This window comes from Capricornis sumatraensis, chromosome 4, assembly GCF_032405125.1.
Source record: "Capricornis sumatraensis isolate serow.1 chromosome 4, serow.2, whole genome shotgun sequence".
NCBI classification, from domain to species: Eukaryota; Metazoa; Chordata; class Mammalia; order Artiodactyla; family Bovidae; genus Capricornis; species Capricornis sumatraensis.
Window position 1 is genome coordinate 14,025,605 of NC_091072.1, and position 16,419 is coordinate 14,042,023.

The 16,419-nt window shown below is 40.2% G+C and overlaps 1 non-coding gene across 1 annotated transcript; it reads right to left on the reverse strand.

The window, feature by feature from the left end:
* Positions 1-4,672: 4,672 nt before the first annotated feature.
* Positions 4,673-4,775, reverse strand: LOC138079472 (U6 spliceosomal RNA). The gene has a single exon (XR_011144933.1). It is a non-coding gene; the product is annotated as a U6 spliceosomal RNA (small nuclear RNA).
* Between the last annotated feature and the right edge of the window lie 11,644 nt (positions 4,776-16,419).

Below are 16,419 nucleotides of genomic sequence, written 5' to 3' on the forward strand. Positions count from 1 at the left end.
CAGTCGCTCAGTCGTGTCCGACTCTTTGCGACCCTGTGAATCACAGCACGCCAGGCCTCCATGTCCATCACCAACTCCTGGAATTCACTCAAACTCATGGCCTTTGAGTCAGTGATGCCATCCAGCCATCTCATCCTCTGTCATCCCCTTCTCCTCCTGCCCCTAATCCTTCCCAGCATCAGAGTCTTTTCCAATGAGTCAACTCTTCGCATGAGGTGGCCAACGTATTGCAGTTTCGGCTTTCACATCAGTCCTTCCAAAAAACACCCAGGATTGATCTCCTTCAGAATGGACTGGTTGGATCTCCTTGCAGTCCAAGGGACTCTCAAGAGTCTTCTCCAACACCACAGTTCAAAAGCATCAATTCTTCGGCTCTCAGCTTTCTTCACAGTCCAACTCTCACATCCATACATGACCACAGGAAAAACCATAGCCTTGACTAGACGGACCTTTGTTGGCAAAGTAATGTCTCTGCTTTTTAATATGCTATCTAGGTTGGTCATAACTTTCCTTCCAAGGAGTAAGCGTCTTTTAATTTCATGGCTGCAATCACCATCTGCAGTGATTTTAGAGCCCAAAAGAATAAAGTCTGACACTATTTCCACTGTTTCCACATCTATTTCTCTTGAAGTGTTTGGACCAGATGCCATGATCTTCGTTTTCTGAATGTTGAGCTTTAAGCCAACTTTTTCACTCTCCTCTTTCACTTTCATCAAGAGGCTTTTCAGTTTCTCTTCACTTTCTGCCATAAGGGTGGTGTCATCTGCATATCTGAGGTTATTGATATTTCTCCTGGCAAACCTGATTCCAGCTTGTGCTTCCTCCAGCCTAGCATTTCTCATGATGACTCTGCATATAAGTTAAATAAGTAGGGTGACAATAAACAGTCTTGATGGACCCCCTTTCCTATTTGGAAACAGTCTGTTGTTCCATGTCCAGTTCTAACTGTTGCTTCCTGACCTGTATACAGGTTTCTCAAGAGGCAGGTCAGGTGATCTAGTATTCCCATCTCTTTCATAATTTTTCACAGTTTCTTGTGATCCACACAGTCAAAGGCTTTGGCATAGTCAATAAGGCAAAAATAGATGTTTTTCTGGAACTCTCTTGCTTTTTTGATGATCCAGCAGATGCTGGCAATTCCTCTGCCTTTTCTCAAACCAGCTTGAACATCTGGAAGTTCACGGTTCATGTATTGCTGAAGCCGGGCTTGGAGAATTTTGAGCATTACTTTACTAGCATGTAAGATGAGTGCAATTTGTGTGGTAGTTTGAGCATTATTTGGCATTGCCTTTCTTAGGGATTGGAATGAAAACTGACCTTTTCCAGTCCTGTGGCCACTGCTGAGTTTTCCAAATTTGCTGGCATATTGAGTGCAGCACTTTCATAGCATCATCTTTCAGGATTTCAAATAGCTCAACTGGAATTCCATCACCTCCACTAGCTTTGTTTGTAGTGATGCTTTCTAAGGCCCACTTGACTTCACATTCCAGGATGTTTGGCTCTAGGTGAGTGATCACACCATCATGATTATCTGGGTTGTGAAGATCTTTTTTGTACAGTTCTTCTGTGTATTCTTGCCACCTCTTCTTAATATCTTCTGCTTCTGTTAGGTCCAGACCATTTCTGTCCTTTATCGAGCCCATCTTTGCATGGAATATTCCCTTGGTATCTCTAATTTTCTTGAAGAGATCTCTAGTCTTTCCCATTCTCTTGTTTTCCTCTATTTCTTTGCACTGATTGCTGAGGAAGGCTTTCTTCTCTCTCTTTGCTATTCTTTGGAACTCTGCATTCAGATGCTTGTATCTTTCCTTTTCTCCTTTGCTTTTTCACTTCTCTTCTTTTCACAGCTATTTGTAAGGCCTCTCCAGACAGCCATTTTGCTTTTTTGCATTTCTTTCTCATGGGGGTGGTCTTGATCCCTATTTCCTATACAATGTCATGAACCTCTGTCCATAGTTCATCAGGCACTCTATCTATCAGATTTAGTCCTTTAAATCTATTTCTCACTTCTACTGTATAATCATAAGGGATCTGATTTAGGTCATACCTGAATGGTCTAGTGGTTTTCCCTACTTTCTTCAATTTAAGTCTGAATTTGGCAAGTCTTCTCTTGTGTTGTTGGAAAAGGGTATTTGCTATGACCATTGCGTTCTCTTGGCAAAACTCCATTAGCCTTTGCCCTGCTTCATTCCACATTCCAAGGCCAAATTTCCCTGTTACCCCAGGTTTTTCTTGACTTCCTACTTTTGCATTGCAGTCCCCTATAATGAAAAGGACATCTTTTTGGGGTGTTAGTTCTAAAAGGTCTTGTAGGTTTTCATAGAACCATTCAACTTCAGCTTCTTCAGCATTATTGGTTGGAGCATAGACTTGGATTACTGTGATATTGAATGGTTTGCCTTGGAAATGAACAGAGATCATTCTGTTATTTTTGAGATTGCATCCAAGTACTGCATTTCGGACTCTTTTGTTGACCATGATGGTCAACAAAAGGAACTCCATTTCTTCTAAGGGATTCCTGCCCACAGTAGTAGATATCGTGGTCATCTGAGTTAAATTCACCCATTCCTGTCCATTTTAGTTCGCTGATTCCTAGAATGTCAATCTTCACCCTTGCCATCTCTTATTTGACCACTTCCAATTTGCCTTGATTCACGGACTTGACATTCCAGGTTCCTATGCAATATTGCTCTTTACAATCAGACCTTGCTTCTATCACCAGTCACATCCACAGCTGGGTGTTGTTTTTGATTTGGCTCCATCCCTTCATTCTTTCTGGAGTTATTTCTCCAGTAGCATATTGGGCAACTACCGACCTGGGGAGTTCCTTTTTCAGTATCCTATCATTTTCCTTTTCATACTGTTCATGGGGTTCTCAAGGCAAGAATACTGAAGTGGCTTGCCATTCCCTTCTCCAGTGAACCACATTCTGTCAGACCTCTCCACCATGACCCACCTGTCTTGGGTGGCCCCACAGGACATGGCTTAGTTTCATTGAGTTAGACCAGGCTGTGGTCCGTGTGATTAGATTGACTATTTGAGATACACATTACTATATATAAAATAGATAAACAACAAGGACCTACAGTATAGCACAGGGAACTCTATCCAATATCTTGTAATAACCTATAATGGAAAAGAATCTGAAAAAATATACATAAATGAATCATTTTTCTGAACATGTGAAACACTGTAAATCAACTACGCTTCAATTAAAAAAAAAAAAGACCACAGCATCTAATTTAAGAAATGATTTCTTTAGTCCAGGTAGTATCTCATAAAAATAAAAGAATATTATCTGGTTTGCAGAGCATCAAAATAACATTTTTCCATTTCTTCAAGGAGAGTTCATTTTGCAAAGAGCCTCACAGACAAGGTCCCTTCCTACGCACCCCTCCTGTCTCCTCCTGTTCATCCTTCCTTCCTTCTCTCCATCTTTCCTGTCTTCTTTCCTTCACTCTCTCCTCCCTTTCTATCTCTTTGTGCACAAGTCCGTTTATTCCCTCCCTAATTCTCCACCCTACATTTGCTCCAGACTCTCTCACATCCAAACGAAACAAAACCCAGCTCTCTTCCAGATTTTGTAACTGAAGCAACATATGAGCAAATCTACGTGCATGACTTTCTCACTTTGGGGTGGAAATCCTGAGTCACTAGCTACATGTATCTTCAGCTTTCCTAGGTGATGCCAAGTTGGTTTTCAATGCTGTTTTAACAGTTGTACTCCTACCAGCAGCATGAGTTCCTGTTTCTCTTGGTTTGGGCCAAACAAGATAGTATTGTTCAGTTTGTTAGTTTGTGCCAATCTGGTGGGCATAATGACATCCTATAGTTTAATTTGCATTGCCTTGATGGCTCAGGGATATGAACTCCTTCTCAAATATTACTGACTACTGGATTTTTCTCTTTCCCAAAATGCTTACTCAAACTTTTTGGCCATTTTTTTCTACAATATGGCAGAAGTTCTGTTTTTATTCTTGACACAAGCCCTTTGGTAGTTATGGGTGCAGCCAAAATTCTTTTTTTTTTTTTAGTTGAAGGATAATTGCTTTACAGAATTTTGTTGTTTTCTGTCAAACCTCAACATGAAGCAGCCATAGGTATACATATATCCCCTTCCTTTTGAACTTCCCTCCCATCTCCCTCTCCATCCCACCCCTCTAGGTTGATACAGTGCCCCTGTTTGAGTTTCCTGAGCCATATAGCAGATTCCCATTGGCTATCTATTTTACATATGGCAATGTAAGTTTCCCTGTTACTCTCTCCATACATCTCACCCTCTCCTCCCCTCTCCCCATGTCAATAAGTCTATTCTCTATGTCTGTTTCTCCACTGCTGCCCTGTAAGTAATTCTTCAGAACCATTTTTCTCGATTCTGAATGTATGCATTAGAATATGATGTTTTTCTTTATCTTATGATGTTTATCTTTATCTTTCTGACTTGCTTAACTCTGTATAATAGGTTCTGGGTTCATCCACCTCATGATAGAACTGACTCAAAGCTGTTCCTTTTCATGGCTGAGTAATATTCCATTGTGTATATGTACCACAACTTCTTTATCCGTTCATCTGTTGATGGACATCTATGGTTGCTTCCATGATTCAGCTATTGTAAATAGTGCTGCAATGAACAATGGGATGCATGTGTCTTTTTATTTTATTTATTTATTTTTAAAATATGGAATGCTTCATGAATTTGCATGTCATCCTTGCGCAGGGGCCATGCTAATCTTCTCTGCATTGTTCCAATTTTAGTATATGTGCTGCGGAAGCGACTACGCATGTGTCTTTTTAAATTTTGGTTTCCTCAAGGTATATGCCTATGAGTGAGATTGCTATGTCATATGATGGTTTTATTCCTACTTTTTTAAGGACTCTCCATACTGTCTTCCATAGTGGCTGTATCAGTTTACATTCCCACCAACAGTGCAAGAGCATTCCCTTTTCTCCACACCCTCTCCAGCACTTATTGTTTGTAGACTTTTTGATGATGGTCAGACTGACTGTTGTGAGGTGATATCTCATTGTAGCTTTGATCTGCATTTCTCTAATAATGAGTGATGTTGAGCATCTTTTCATGTGTTTGTTAGTCATCTGTATGTCTTCTTTGGAGAAATGTCTGTTTAGATCTTTTTCCCACTTTTTGATTGGGTTGTTTGTTTTTCTGGTATTGAGATGTATGAGCTGCTTGTATATTTTGGAAATTAATCCTTTGTCAGTTGTTTCATTTGCTATTATTTTCTCCCATTCTGAGGGCTGTCTTTTCACCTTGCTGATAGTTTCCTTTGCTATGCAAAAGCTTTTAGGTTTAATCAGGTCCCACTTATTTACTTTTGTTTTTATTTCCATTACTTAAGGAGGTGGGTCATAGAGGATCTTACTTTATGTCATCGAGTGTTCTGCTTGTTTTTCTCTAAGAGTTTTATAGTTTCTGGTCTTACATTTTGGTTTTAATCCATTTTGAATTTATCTTTGTGGATGGTGTTAGGAAGTGTTCTAATTTCATTCTTTTACATGTAGCTGTCCAGTTTTCCCAGCACCATCTACTGAAGAGGCTCTCTTTGTTCCATTGTATATTCTTGCCACCTTTGTCAAAAATAAGTTACCCATAGGTGCATTGGTTTATTTCTGTACTTTCTATCTTGTTCCATTGATCTATATTTCTGTTTTTGGGCAAGTACCTTACTGTCTTGATGACTGTAGCTTTGTAGTATAATCTGAAGTCAGGAAGGTTGATTCCTCCAGCTTTCTTCACAAGACTTCTTTCACAAGACTGCTTTGACTATTCGGGGTCTTTTGTGTTTCCATATGAATTGTGAAATTTTTGTTCTAGTTCTGTGAAAAATGTCATTGGTAATTTGATAGGGATTGCATTGAATCTGTAGATTGCATTTGGTAGTATAGTTAATTTCATAATATTGATTCTTCCTACCCAGGAACATGGAGTATCTCTCCATTTCTTTATATTGTCTTTGATTTCTTTCATTGGTGTCTTATAATTTTCTGTGTACAGTTCTTTTGTCTCCTTAGGTAAGTTTATTCCTAGATATTTAATTCTTTTGTTGCAACGGTGAATGGGATTGATTCCTTAATCTCTCTTCCTGATTTTTCATTGATAGTATATAGAAATGCAAGTGATTTCTGTGTCTTAATTTTGTATCCTGTAACTTTGCTAAATTCACTTATTAGGTCTAGTAATTTTCTGATACTATCTTTAGGGTTTCCTATGTACAGTGTCATCTGCAAACAATGAGAATTTACTTCTTCATTTCCAATCTGGATTCTTTTATTTCTTTTTCTTTTCCGTTTGCTGTAGCTAGGACTTCGAGAACTATGTTGAACAATAGTGCTGAAAGTGGACACCCTTGTATTGTTCCTGATCTTAGGGGGCATACTTTCATTTTTTCACCATTGAGAATATTGTTTGCCATCAGTTCAGTTCAGTTCAGTTCATTTCAGTCGCTCAGTCATGACTGACTCTTTGCGACCCCATGAATCGCAGCACGCCAGGCCTCCCTGTCCATCACCAACTCCCGGAGTTCACGCAGACTCACGTCCATCGAGACAGTGATGCCATCCAGCCATCTCGTCCTCTGTCGTCCCCTTCTCCTCCTGCCCCCAATCCTTCCCAGCATCAGGGTCTTTTCCAATGAGTCAACTCTTCGCGTGAGGTGGCCAAAGTACTGGAGTTTCAGCTTTAGCATCATTCCTTCCAAGGAACACCTAGGGCTGATCTCCTTCAGAATGGACTGGTTGGATCTCCTTGCAGTCCAAGGGACTCTCAAGAGTCTTCTCCAACACCACAGTTCAAAAACGTCAATTCTGTGGTGCTCAGCCTTCTTCACAGTCCAACTCTCACATCCATACATGACCACTGGAAAAACCATAGCCTTGAATAGATGGACCTTACTCAGCAAAGTAATGTCTCTGCTTTTGAATATGCTATCTAGGTTAGTCATAACTTTTCTTCCAAGGAGTAAGTGTCTTTTAATTTCATGGCTGCAGTCACCATCTGCAGTGATTCTGGAGCCCAAAAAAATAAAGTCTGACACTGTTTCCACTGTTTCCCCATCTATTTCCCATGAAGTGATGGGACCAGATGCCATGATCTTCATTTTCTGAATGTTGAGCTTTAAGCCAATGTTTTCACTCTCCACTTTCACTTTCATCAAGAGGCTTTTTAGTTCCTCTTCACTTTCTGCCATAAGGGTGGTGTCATCTGCATATCTGAGGTGATTGATATTTCTCCTGGCAATCTTGATTCCAGCTTGTGTTTCTTCCAGTCCAGAGTTTCCATGATGTACTCTGCCTTTAGAATGGACTATTTGGATATCCTTGCAGTGCTAATGACTCTTAAGAGTCTTCTCCAACACCGCAGTTCAAAAGCATCAATTCTCCGGGCTCAGCTTTCTTCACAGTCCAACTCTCACATCCATACATGACCACTGGAAAAACCATAGACTTGACTAGACGGACCTTAGTTGGGAAAGTCACGTCTCTGCTTTTGAATATGCTATCTAGGTTGGTCATAACTTTTCTTCCAAGGAGTAAGCGTCTTTTAATTTCATGGCTGCAGTCAGCATCCACAGTGATTTTGGAGCCCCCCAAAATAAAGTCTGGCACTGTTTCCACTGTTTCCTCATCTATTTCCCATGAAGTGATGGGACCAGATGCCATGATCTTAGTTTTCTGAATGTTGAGAAAGCTAACATTTAAACCAACTTTTTCACTCTCCTCTTTCACTTTCATCAGGAGGCTTTTTGGTTCCTCTTCACTTTCTGCCATAAGGGTGGTGTCATCTGCATATCTGAGGTTACTGACATTTCTCCTGGCAATCTTGATTCCAGCTTGTGCTTCTTCCAGCCCAGTGTTTCTCCTGATGTACTCTGCATATAAGTTAGATAAGCAGGATGACAATATACAGCCTTGATGTACTCCTTATATATGGCCATTATTACATTGAGGTAGGGTGTTCTTTGGAAGGAGTTCAGCTAAAGCTGAAACTCCAGTACTTTGGCCACCTCTTGCAAAGAGTTGACTCATCGGAAAAGACTCTGATGCTAGGAAGAATTGGGGGCAGGAGGTGAAGGGGACGACAGAGGATGAGATGGCTGGATGGCATCACTTATTGATGGAAGTGAGTTTGAGTGAACTCTGGGATTTGGTGATGGACAGGGAGGCCTGGCGTGCTGCGATTCATGGGGTCGCAAAGAGTCGGACACGACTGAGCGATTTAACTGAACTGAACAGGTTCCTTCTATGCTCATTTTTTGAAGAGTTTTAATCATAAATGGTGGAGAAGGCAATGGCAACCCACTCCAGTACTCTTGCCTGGAAAATTCCATGGATGGAGGAGCCTGGTAGGCTGCAGTCCATAGGATCGCAAAGAGTAGGACACGACTGAGTGACTTCACTTTCACTTTTCACTTTCAAGCATTGGAGAAGGAAATGGCAACCCACTCCAGTGTCCTTGCCTGGAGAATCCCAGGGATGGTGGAGCCTGGTGGCCAGCCATCTATGGGATCGCACAGAGTCGGACATGACTGAGGCGACTTAGCAGCAGCAGCAGCAATCATAAATGGGTGCTGTATTTTGTTAAAGGCTTTTTCTGCATCTATTGAGATGATCATACGGCTTTTATCCTTCAATTTGTTGATATGGTGTATCACATTGATTGATTTGAGTATATTGAAGAATCCTTGCATCCCTGGCATAAACCAAACTTGATCATGGTGTATGAGCTTTTTGATGTGTTGCTGCATTCTGTTTGCTAAAATTTTGTTAAGGATTGTTGCATCTATGTTCATCAGTGATATTGGCCTGTAGTCTTCTTTTTTGTGAGTTATCTTTGTCTGATTTTGGTATCAGGGTAATGGTGGCCTCGTAGAATGAGTTTGGCATTGTTCCTTCCTCTGCAATTTTTAAAAAGAGTTTTAAAAGGACAGGCATTAGCTCTTCTCTTAATGTTTGGTAGAATGCTCCTGTGATGCCATCTGGTTCTGGGCTTTTGTTTTTTGGGAGATTTTTTTATCACAGCTTCAATTTCAGTGCTTGTATTTGGGTTGTTCATAATTTGTATTTCTTCCTGGTTCAGTGTTGGAAGATTGACCTTTTATAAGAATCTGTCCATTTCTTCCAGGTTATCCATTTTATTGCAATATAGTTGTTCATAATAATTTCTTATAATCCTTTGAATTTCTGCATTATCTGTTGTAATCTCTCCTTTTTCACTTATAATTTTGTTGATTTCATTCTTCTCTCTTTTTTTCTTGAGAAGTCTGGCCAAAGATTTGTCAATTTTATCTTCTCAAAGAACCAGCTTTTAATTTTATTAATCTTTACTATGGTTTCTTCCATTTCTTTTTCATTTATTTTTGCTTGAATCTTTATGATTTCTTTCCTTCTACTAATTTTGGGGTTTCACTGCTCTTCTTTTACCAGTTGTTTTAGGTATAAAGTTAGGTTATCCCCTCGATGTTTTTCTTGTTTCTTGAGGTAGGATTGTGTTGCTATAAACTTCCCTCTTAGAATTGCTTTTGCTACATCCCATAGGTTTTGAGTTGTGTGTTCATTGTCATTTGTTTCCAGAAATTTTTTGATTTCCCTTTTGACTTCTTCAGTAACCTGTCGGTTATTTAGAAATGTATTGTTTAAAATTCATGTGTTTGTGTTTCTTACAGTTTTTTTTCTTTCCTTGTAAATGATATCTAGTCTCATAGTACTGTGGTTGGAGAAGATGCTTCATACAATTTAAATTTTCTTAAATTTACTGAGTCTTCATTTTTGACCCACGATGTAGTCTATCCTGGTGAATGTTCCATGTGCACTTGAGAAGAAGGTGTGTTCTTCTGCATTTGAATGGAATGTCCTGAAGATATCAATGATATCCATTTAATCTAATGTATCATTTAAGACTTGTGTTTCCTTATTTTCTGTTTTGATGATCTGTCCATTGGTGTGAATGGGGTGTTAAAGTCTCCTACTGTTATTGTGTTACTGTCAATTTCTCCTTTTATGTCTGTCCGTGTTTGTCTTATGTATTGAGGTGCTCCTATGATGGGTGCATAGATATTTACAGTTGTTATGTCTTCCTCTTGGACTGATCCCCTGATCATTGTGTGGTTTCCTTCCTTATCTCTTGTAATCTTCTTTATTTTAAGGTCTATTTTGTCTGATATGAGGATTGCTACTCCAGCTTTCTTTTGCTTCCTATTTGCATGGAATATATTTTTCCGTCTTCTCACTTTCAATCTGTATGTGTCTTGAGGTCTGATGTGAGTTTCTTGTAGACAGCATATACATGTGTCTTATATTTGTATCCATTCAGGAAGTCTGTGTCTTTTGGTTGAAGCATTTAATCCATTTACTTTTAAAGTAGTTATTGATATGTATGTTTCTGTTGCCATTTTCTTAATTGTTTGGAGTTGATTTTGTAGATCTTTTTCCTTCTCTTGTATTTCTAGGCTATATAAGTCTTTTTAACATTTGTTGCAAAGCTGGCTTAGTGGTACTGAATTCTCTTAACTTTTGCTTGTCTGAAAAGTTTTAATTTATCCATCAGTTTTTAATGAAATCCTTGTCAGGTATTGTAATCTTGGTTACAGACTTTTCCCTTTCAGTACTTTAAATATATCCTGCCATTCCCTTCTGGCCTGCAGAGTTTCTGCTGAATGATCAGCTGTTAAATGTATGGGGTTTCCCTTGTTTGTTTTTGCTTTTCCCTTTCTGCTTTAATATTCTTTCCTTGTGTTTAGTCTTTGTTAGTTTGATTTTATGTGGCTTGGCATGTTTCTCCTTGGGCTTGTCCTGTATGGGACTCTTTGTGCCTCTTGGACTTGATTGACTATTTCCTTTTCCATGCTGGCATAATTTCCAACTAAAATCTCTTCAAAAAGTTTCTCATACCCTTTCTTTTTCTCTTCTTCAGGGACCCATATAATTCAAATGTTTGTGCATTTGATATTGTCCCAGAGGTCTCTGAGACTATCCTCAGTTCTTTTCATTCTTTTTACTTTATTGTGCTCTTCAGAAGTTATTTCCACCATTTTATCTTCCAGCTCACTGATTGGTTCTTCTGCTTCAGAAATTCTGCTATTGATTCCTTCCAGAGTATTTTTAATTTCAGTAATTGTCTTGTTTGTCTCTGAATGTTTATTCTTTAATTCTTCTAGGGCTTTGTTAATTGATTCTTGCATTTTCTCCATTTGTTTTCAAGGTTTTTGATCACTTACTATCCTTATTCTGAATTCTTTTTCAGATAGTTTGCCTATTTCTTCTTCATTTATTTGGTCTTCTGCATCTCTAGTTTGTTCTTTCATTTGTGTAGCATTTCTCTGCCTTTTCTTTTTTTTTTTTTTTCTTTGACTTATTGTGTTTGAGGTCTCCTTTTCCAAGGCTTCAAGGTTGAATTCTTTCTTCCTTTTGGTTTCTGGGCTCCTAAGGTTGGTCCAGTGGTTTGTGTAATCTTAGTATAGGGTGAGATTTGTGCTGAGTTTTTGTTTGTTTGTTTCCTTGTTTTTCCTCTGATGGGCAAGGCTGAGTGAGGTGGTAATCCTGTCTACTGATGATTGGTTTTGTATTTTTGTTTTGTTTGTTGTTTAGATGAGGAGTCCTGCACAGGGTGCTACTGGAATTTGGGTGATGCTGGGTGCTGTGTTTGAGTGGTATCCTTTGTGTGAGTTCTCACTATTTGATACTCCCTAGGGTTAGTTCTCTGGTAGTGCAGGGTCTTGGAGTCAGTGCTCCACTCCAAAGGCTCAGGTCTTGATCTCTGATCAGGAATGAAGATTCCACAAGTGGTTTGTTATGGCATTAAGTGAGATTAAAACAAATACTCAAAAACAAGAAACCAAAGTTGAACCCCAGACAAATGGCAGTTACAAAATCAGGCAAAAACTTAATTTAAAAAATGGAATATACACATATACATATATGTGTATATTATATACTTTAAAGATTAACTGCAAGGGGAAAAGAATAGAAGGAAAAGCAAACAAAGGAATAAATGTAGAAAACATAATAATAGGTTAAAAATAAATACATAAAAAAAGAGGAAAAAAAAGGAAAATTCCAAAGAACTGCAAAAGCCCAATGTAGAGGCAGAGGTTTGTAACAACAATAAAAAGTGTGACTGAGGGGAAAAAAAAGCTTCAGAAGCTCAATTAGATTTCATAGTGCCAATAAAACTGACAACTACAACAAAGGGGATAAAGAAAAAGAAAAAAGAAATCCAAAAGAATCTACAGAGCAAGTGAAAATGTGAGAATAATAAATGTTTTTCTTGAGTCACTGCTGTCAAAGTCCTTTTCCTCCCTGGGAGTCACAGTCCACCTCGCCTCCCTAGGATGCCCTATAACACTGTGCTGGTCTGTGGACCTGCTGTGGGGGCAGCTCAGATTCTAATCTGGTCCTACTCCTGTGTGTTCTTGCCCCCAATGTCCACAGCTGTCAGAACTAGTGTGTTTTCTTTTGTGACTTCTCAATGTCCTTTTATATATTCCATAGACACAGTCTGCCTAGTTGATCGTGTGGATTTAATCTGCAGCTTGTACAGTTGGTGGAAAGGTTTTGGGTCTTCCTTAGCTACACAGCTCCTGGGTTTCAATTGTGGTTTTATTTCCACCTCTGCATGTGGGTCGTCCACCGGGGTTTGCTCCTGAGGCTGCCCTGGAGGACTTGGGTCTGCCCCAGTGAGGGCCAGGTGTGGAGGTGGTGCAGCTGCTTGGGTTGCAGGGGCTCTGGCAGCACCAGGTACTCAGGAGAGTTGGCAGCTAGGGCAGCAGGAAATATAGTGCTCTAGAAGGGTATGGCAACCAGTATTGGCCAGTACACTCCAGTATTCTTGCCTGGAGAACCCCCCTGGCAGAGAAGCCTGGCAGGCCACAGGTTACAGGATCGGAAACAGTTGGACACAATCGAAGTAACCTTGCGTGCATAGATGCAAGATATTTTTTTGCCTGTGGCAGCTCTGCCCCAGTGACAATTGAACGTGAGTGTGGTGCAGCTGCTTGGCTTGCAGCGGCGCAAAGTGTGCAGGGACATGGACTGCCTCTGCCGCAGGAGTTATGGCCCTATCTGAGTCTTTTTTCGAGCCTCTTGTAGCTGGGGATCAGAAGGCCTCTTTGGCTTTCTCTGTAGCTCTGCCTTTTAGGCGCTTAGAGGGCTCCCTTGCCTGGGGTCTACTCTGTAGATCAGTGAGTCGGGCACTTACAGGGGCACCCTGAGTGGGGTACTCTGTAGTTCAGTGCGTCAGGCCTTTGATGGATCAGCCTCTCTATTGTTCAGCTGCAGATGCTGGTGTGTGGGGAGAGAGGCTATGGTGATGGCTCCAGCCCCTACGCGTGACTCAGCAGTATTGCCTTGCTTCCATGGCTGCCTGGCTTTCCTCCACAGGCATTTCTCATCACAGTCTCCTTCCTCACATCCCCTCGATCCATCTCTCCACAATCAACAGCAGTCCTTTCCCTGGGATTGCTCCACAATCCCTAATTTCCAGCTCCCAGCTGCTGCGCCTTCCAGAGGACCTGCATCCCGGTCCAGGATATGTATGGCTGTGGCAAGAACTGTCTGATGCTCATTCTTTTAGGCTGACACAGATCAGCTGTTTTACTCTCAGCCTTGAATGTTTCTCCTCTGACTCAGACAATTGCCCTCCTGTGGGGAGTGGACCCTTGGTTCAGTTCCCGCACCTGCTGAGAGCAGGTCCAGTCCTGCGAACACTCCTGTTTTTCCCTCTAGTTCCTAGGCCTACCGAGTTTTGCGTGGGTCTATATATTCTTTTCCACTGGTCAGATATCCTGTCTGTTCTCCTGCCCTGGTGTTCTGCATGCACTTCTGTGTCTGAAGGTGTATTCCTGATGTATACTTTGAGAGAGATGTACTCCACGTCCACCCACTCCTCCACCATCTTGTTCCCCTTTCCAATATTCTATTTTGCCAAGTCTTGTTTTTGGCTCTATTGATGGTATCCTTTTAAGAATGGGAGTTCATAATGTTAACGTAGTCATTTTATTAACTCTTTTCGTTATGGCTAGTGCTTTTTACCTCTTTTCAAAGAAATTCTACCTCATCCTGATTTTTTCAGTTCAGTTGTGCTTCCCCTCGCAAGAGACTGAGTCTATCAGGGGCTTGAAAGCTGCTGATTCAGCCTGAATTCGACAGCACTAAACCACACTTATAACAATACTTCCCATTAAATGGGAACTGCTTCAGCGGCAGAAATAATATTTTCTCCTTTTATTGGTATGATGGTATTGTCAAATATTCTCATTGCTTATAGATCTGCAGATTTGCTGGCTTAAGGCAAAGCCCTTCATACAAAACTCATCAGTAAAAGACACATTCCTACTGATAGCTTAATCTTAGAGAAAATTCTACAGAACCGTTGGCTCTTTGCTAGGCAAAGTGGTAAAAGACAGAAGAAATGACAGGGTCCTTAAAGTATCAATCAGTGTGCATGAGTCTTATTCAGGAAGTGAGATTTTCATTTATGCTAATGAATTAAAAAAGAAATCGGTACCATCCCAGCTCTAAAAAGGTTAAAAAAATTTTTTTTAAGATAAGGTAGCAAAATCTCTAGGATATGTTTAAAATCTCATATTCTGATTTAGCATTTGTCTACCTGTTCATTATCACCAAAGAAGTACAGTGGATTCAACCAAACCTGGGATCAAAAGTACTTGGTGGGGGGGAGGGGGGAGGCAGAGGAGGATGAATCCAGAAAGTTCCAAAAAGCAAAACTTGAATTTGCCACATGCTGGTAACTATTTACACAGCATTTGCATTGTATGAGACATTATAAGTAATCTACAGATGATTTAAAACATGACAGGGTGTGCATAGGCTATGTGCAAACCCTATGCTATTTTGTATAAGAGGCTTGAGCATCCCATGGATTTTGGTGTCCACAGGGGCCCTGGAACCAAACGCCTGAGGATATCCAGAGACAGTTACATAGTATTCCTTATTTTATTAAAGCTTTCTATTTTAATAAAAGCAGTCAAGACCTTCCTTTTAAAATACAAGCCTCCACTCACTAAAGTGAATGTTCCATGCTCCACTTGAAAATATACCATCCTTGTACCATGATTAATGTTTACCCCTGGGCTCAAAATGCTCATTCAGACTGCCAAGGCTTATAGGCACAAATCAGGAAAATACAGCCACAAATCATTCTCCCTAAATAAAAAGGTCAACTGGTATTAAATTAGTTCATTTACAGAACTCATTGAAATTAGCAGCATGTTCTTAAATTGCTTCTTGATTGAGGACATTTGCCTCATTAATTCTAAACAACCTGAGAAGACTATTAAAGTCTCATAGAAAAAAATTGACCAAAGGACAAGATTCTCAATACACTTTACCCTGGGGACAAATGGTAAATCTCAGGAAATATATACACAGAGGGAGAAATGCAAGGTGAGGGAGTTTAACTTTCACATTCTACATGGAAGTCCTCTTTTATTTTCATTTATTTGTGCTTTCATTTTTCTAGCCAGAGGGAACTTCCTTTTTTTTAAATGGTCTAATTGACTTTATTTTTACCTGTATCTATTCTTTTCAAACTCTTTTCCCATTTAGATTGTTACAGAATATTGAGCAGTGTACCCTGTGCTATACAGTAGGCCCTTCTTTGTTATATAGTTTAAATATGTTACTGTGTATATATCAGTCCCAAACGTCCAATGTATCCCTGCCTCCCACCTTTCCCCTTTGGTAACCATAAGTTTGTCTTTTATGTATGGGAGTCTATTTCTATTTGTGGCAACATGGATGGACCTCGAGATTATCATACTAAGTGAAATAAGTCAGACATAGACAAATATTACCTGATATTGCTTATATGAGCAACCTAAAAAATATGGTACGAATGAACTTATCTATAAAACAGAGCTTTCTAAAATACAAATCCAGTCTTGTAATTCTCCAATTCAGTGGTTTCCCTCTGCCTTTATTTTTTTTTAATATTTACTTATTTATTTGGCTGTGCCAGGCTTTAGTTGCGATACACAGGATCTTTAGTTGTGGGGTGTGGGATCTAGTTCTCTGACCAGGATTCGAGCCCAGGCCCCTGCACTGGGGCCATGGAGTGTAACACACTGGACTACCAGGGAAGTTCCCCACTTTGCCTTTAATCTAGCTCTGGTCTCCCCTCCACCTGCCAGTTACTCTCCACCACACCTAACCCTTTCTGTTCCCCGAGGCTGCTATTCTCTGGATCAACTCTGAGCATTTTTACAAGCTTTTCCTCTGCTTTCTTAGCCTACGTTAATTTCTACTCATCTTTGTTGTTGTTGTTGAGTTGCCTGGTCATGTCCTACTCATCACAACCCCGTGGACTGCAGAATGCCAGGCTTCCTTGCCCCTCACCACCTCCCGGAGTTTGCCCAAGTTCATGTTCACTGCACTGATGATGCCATC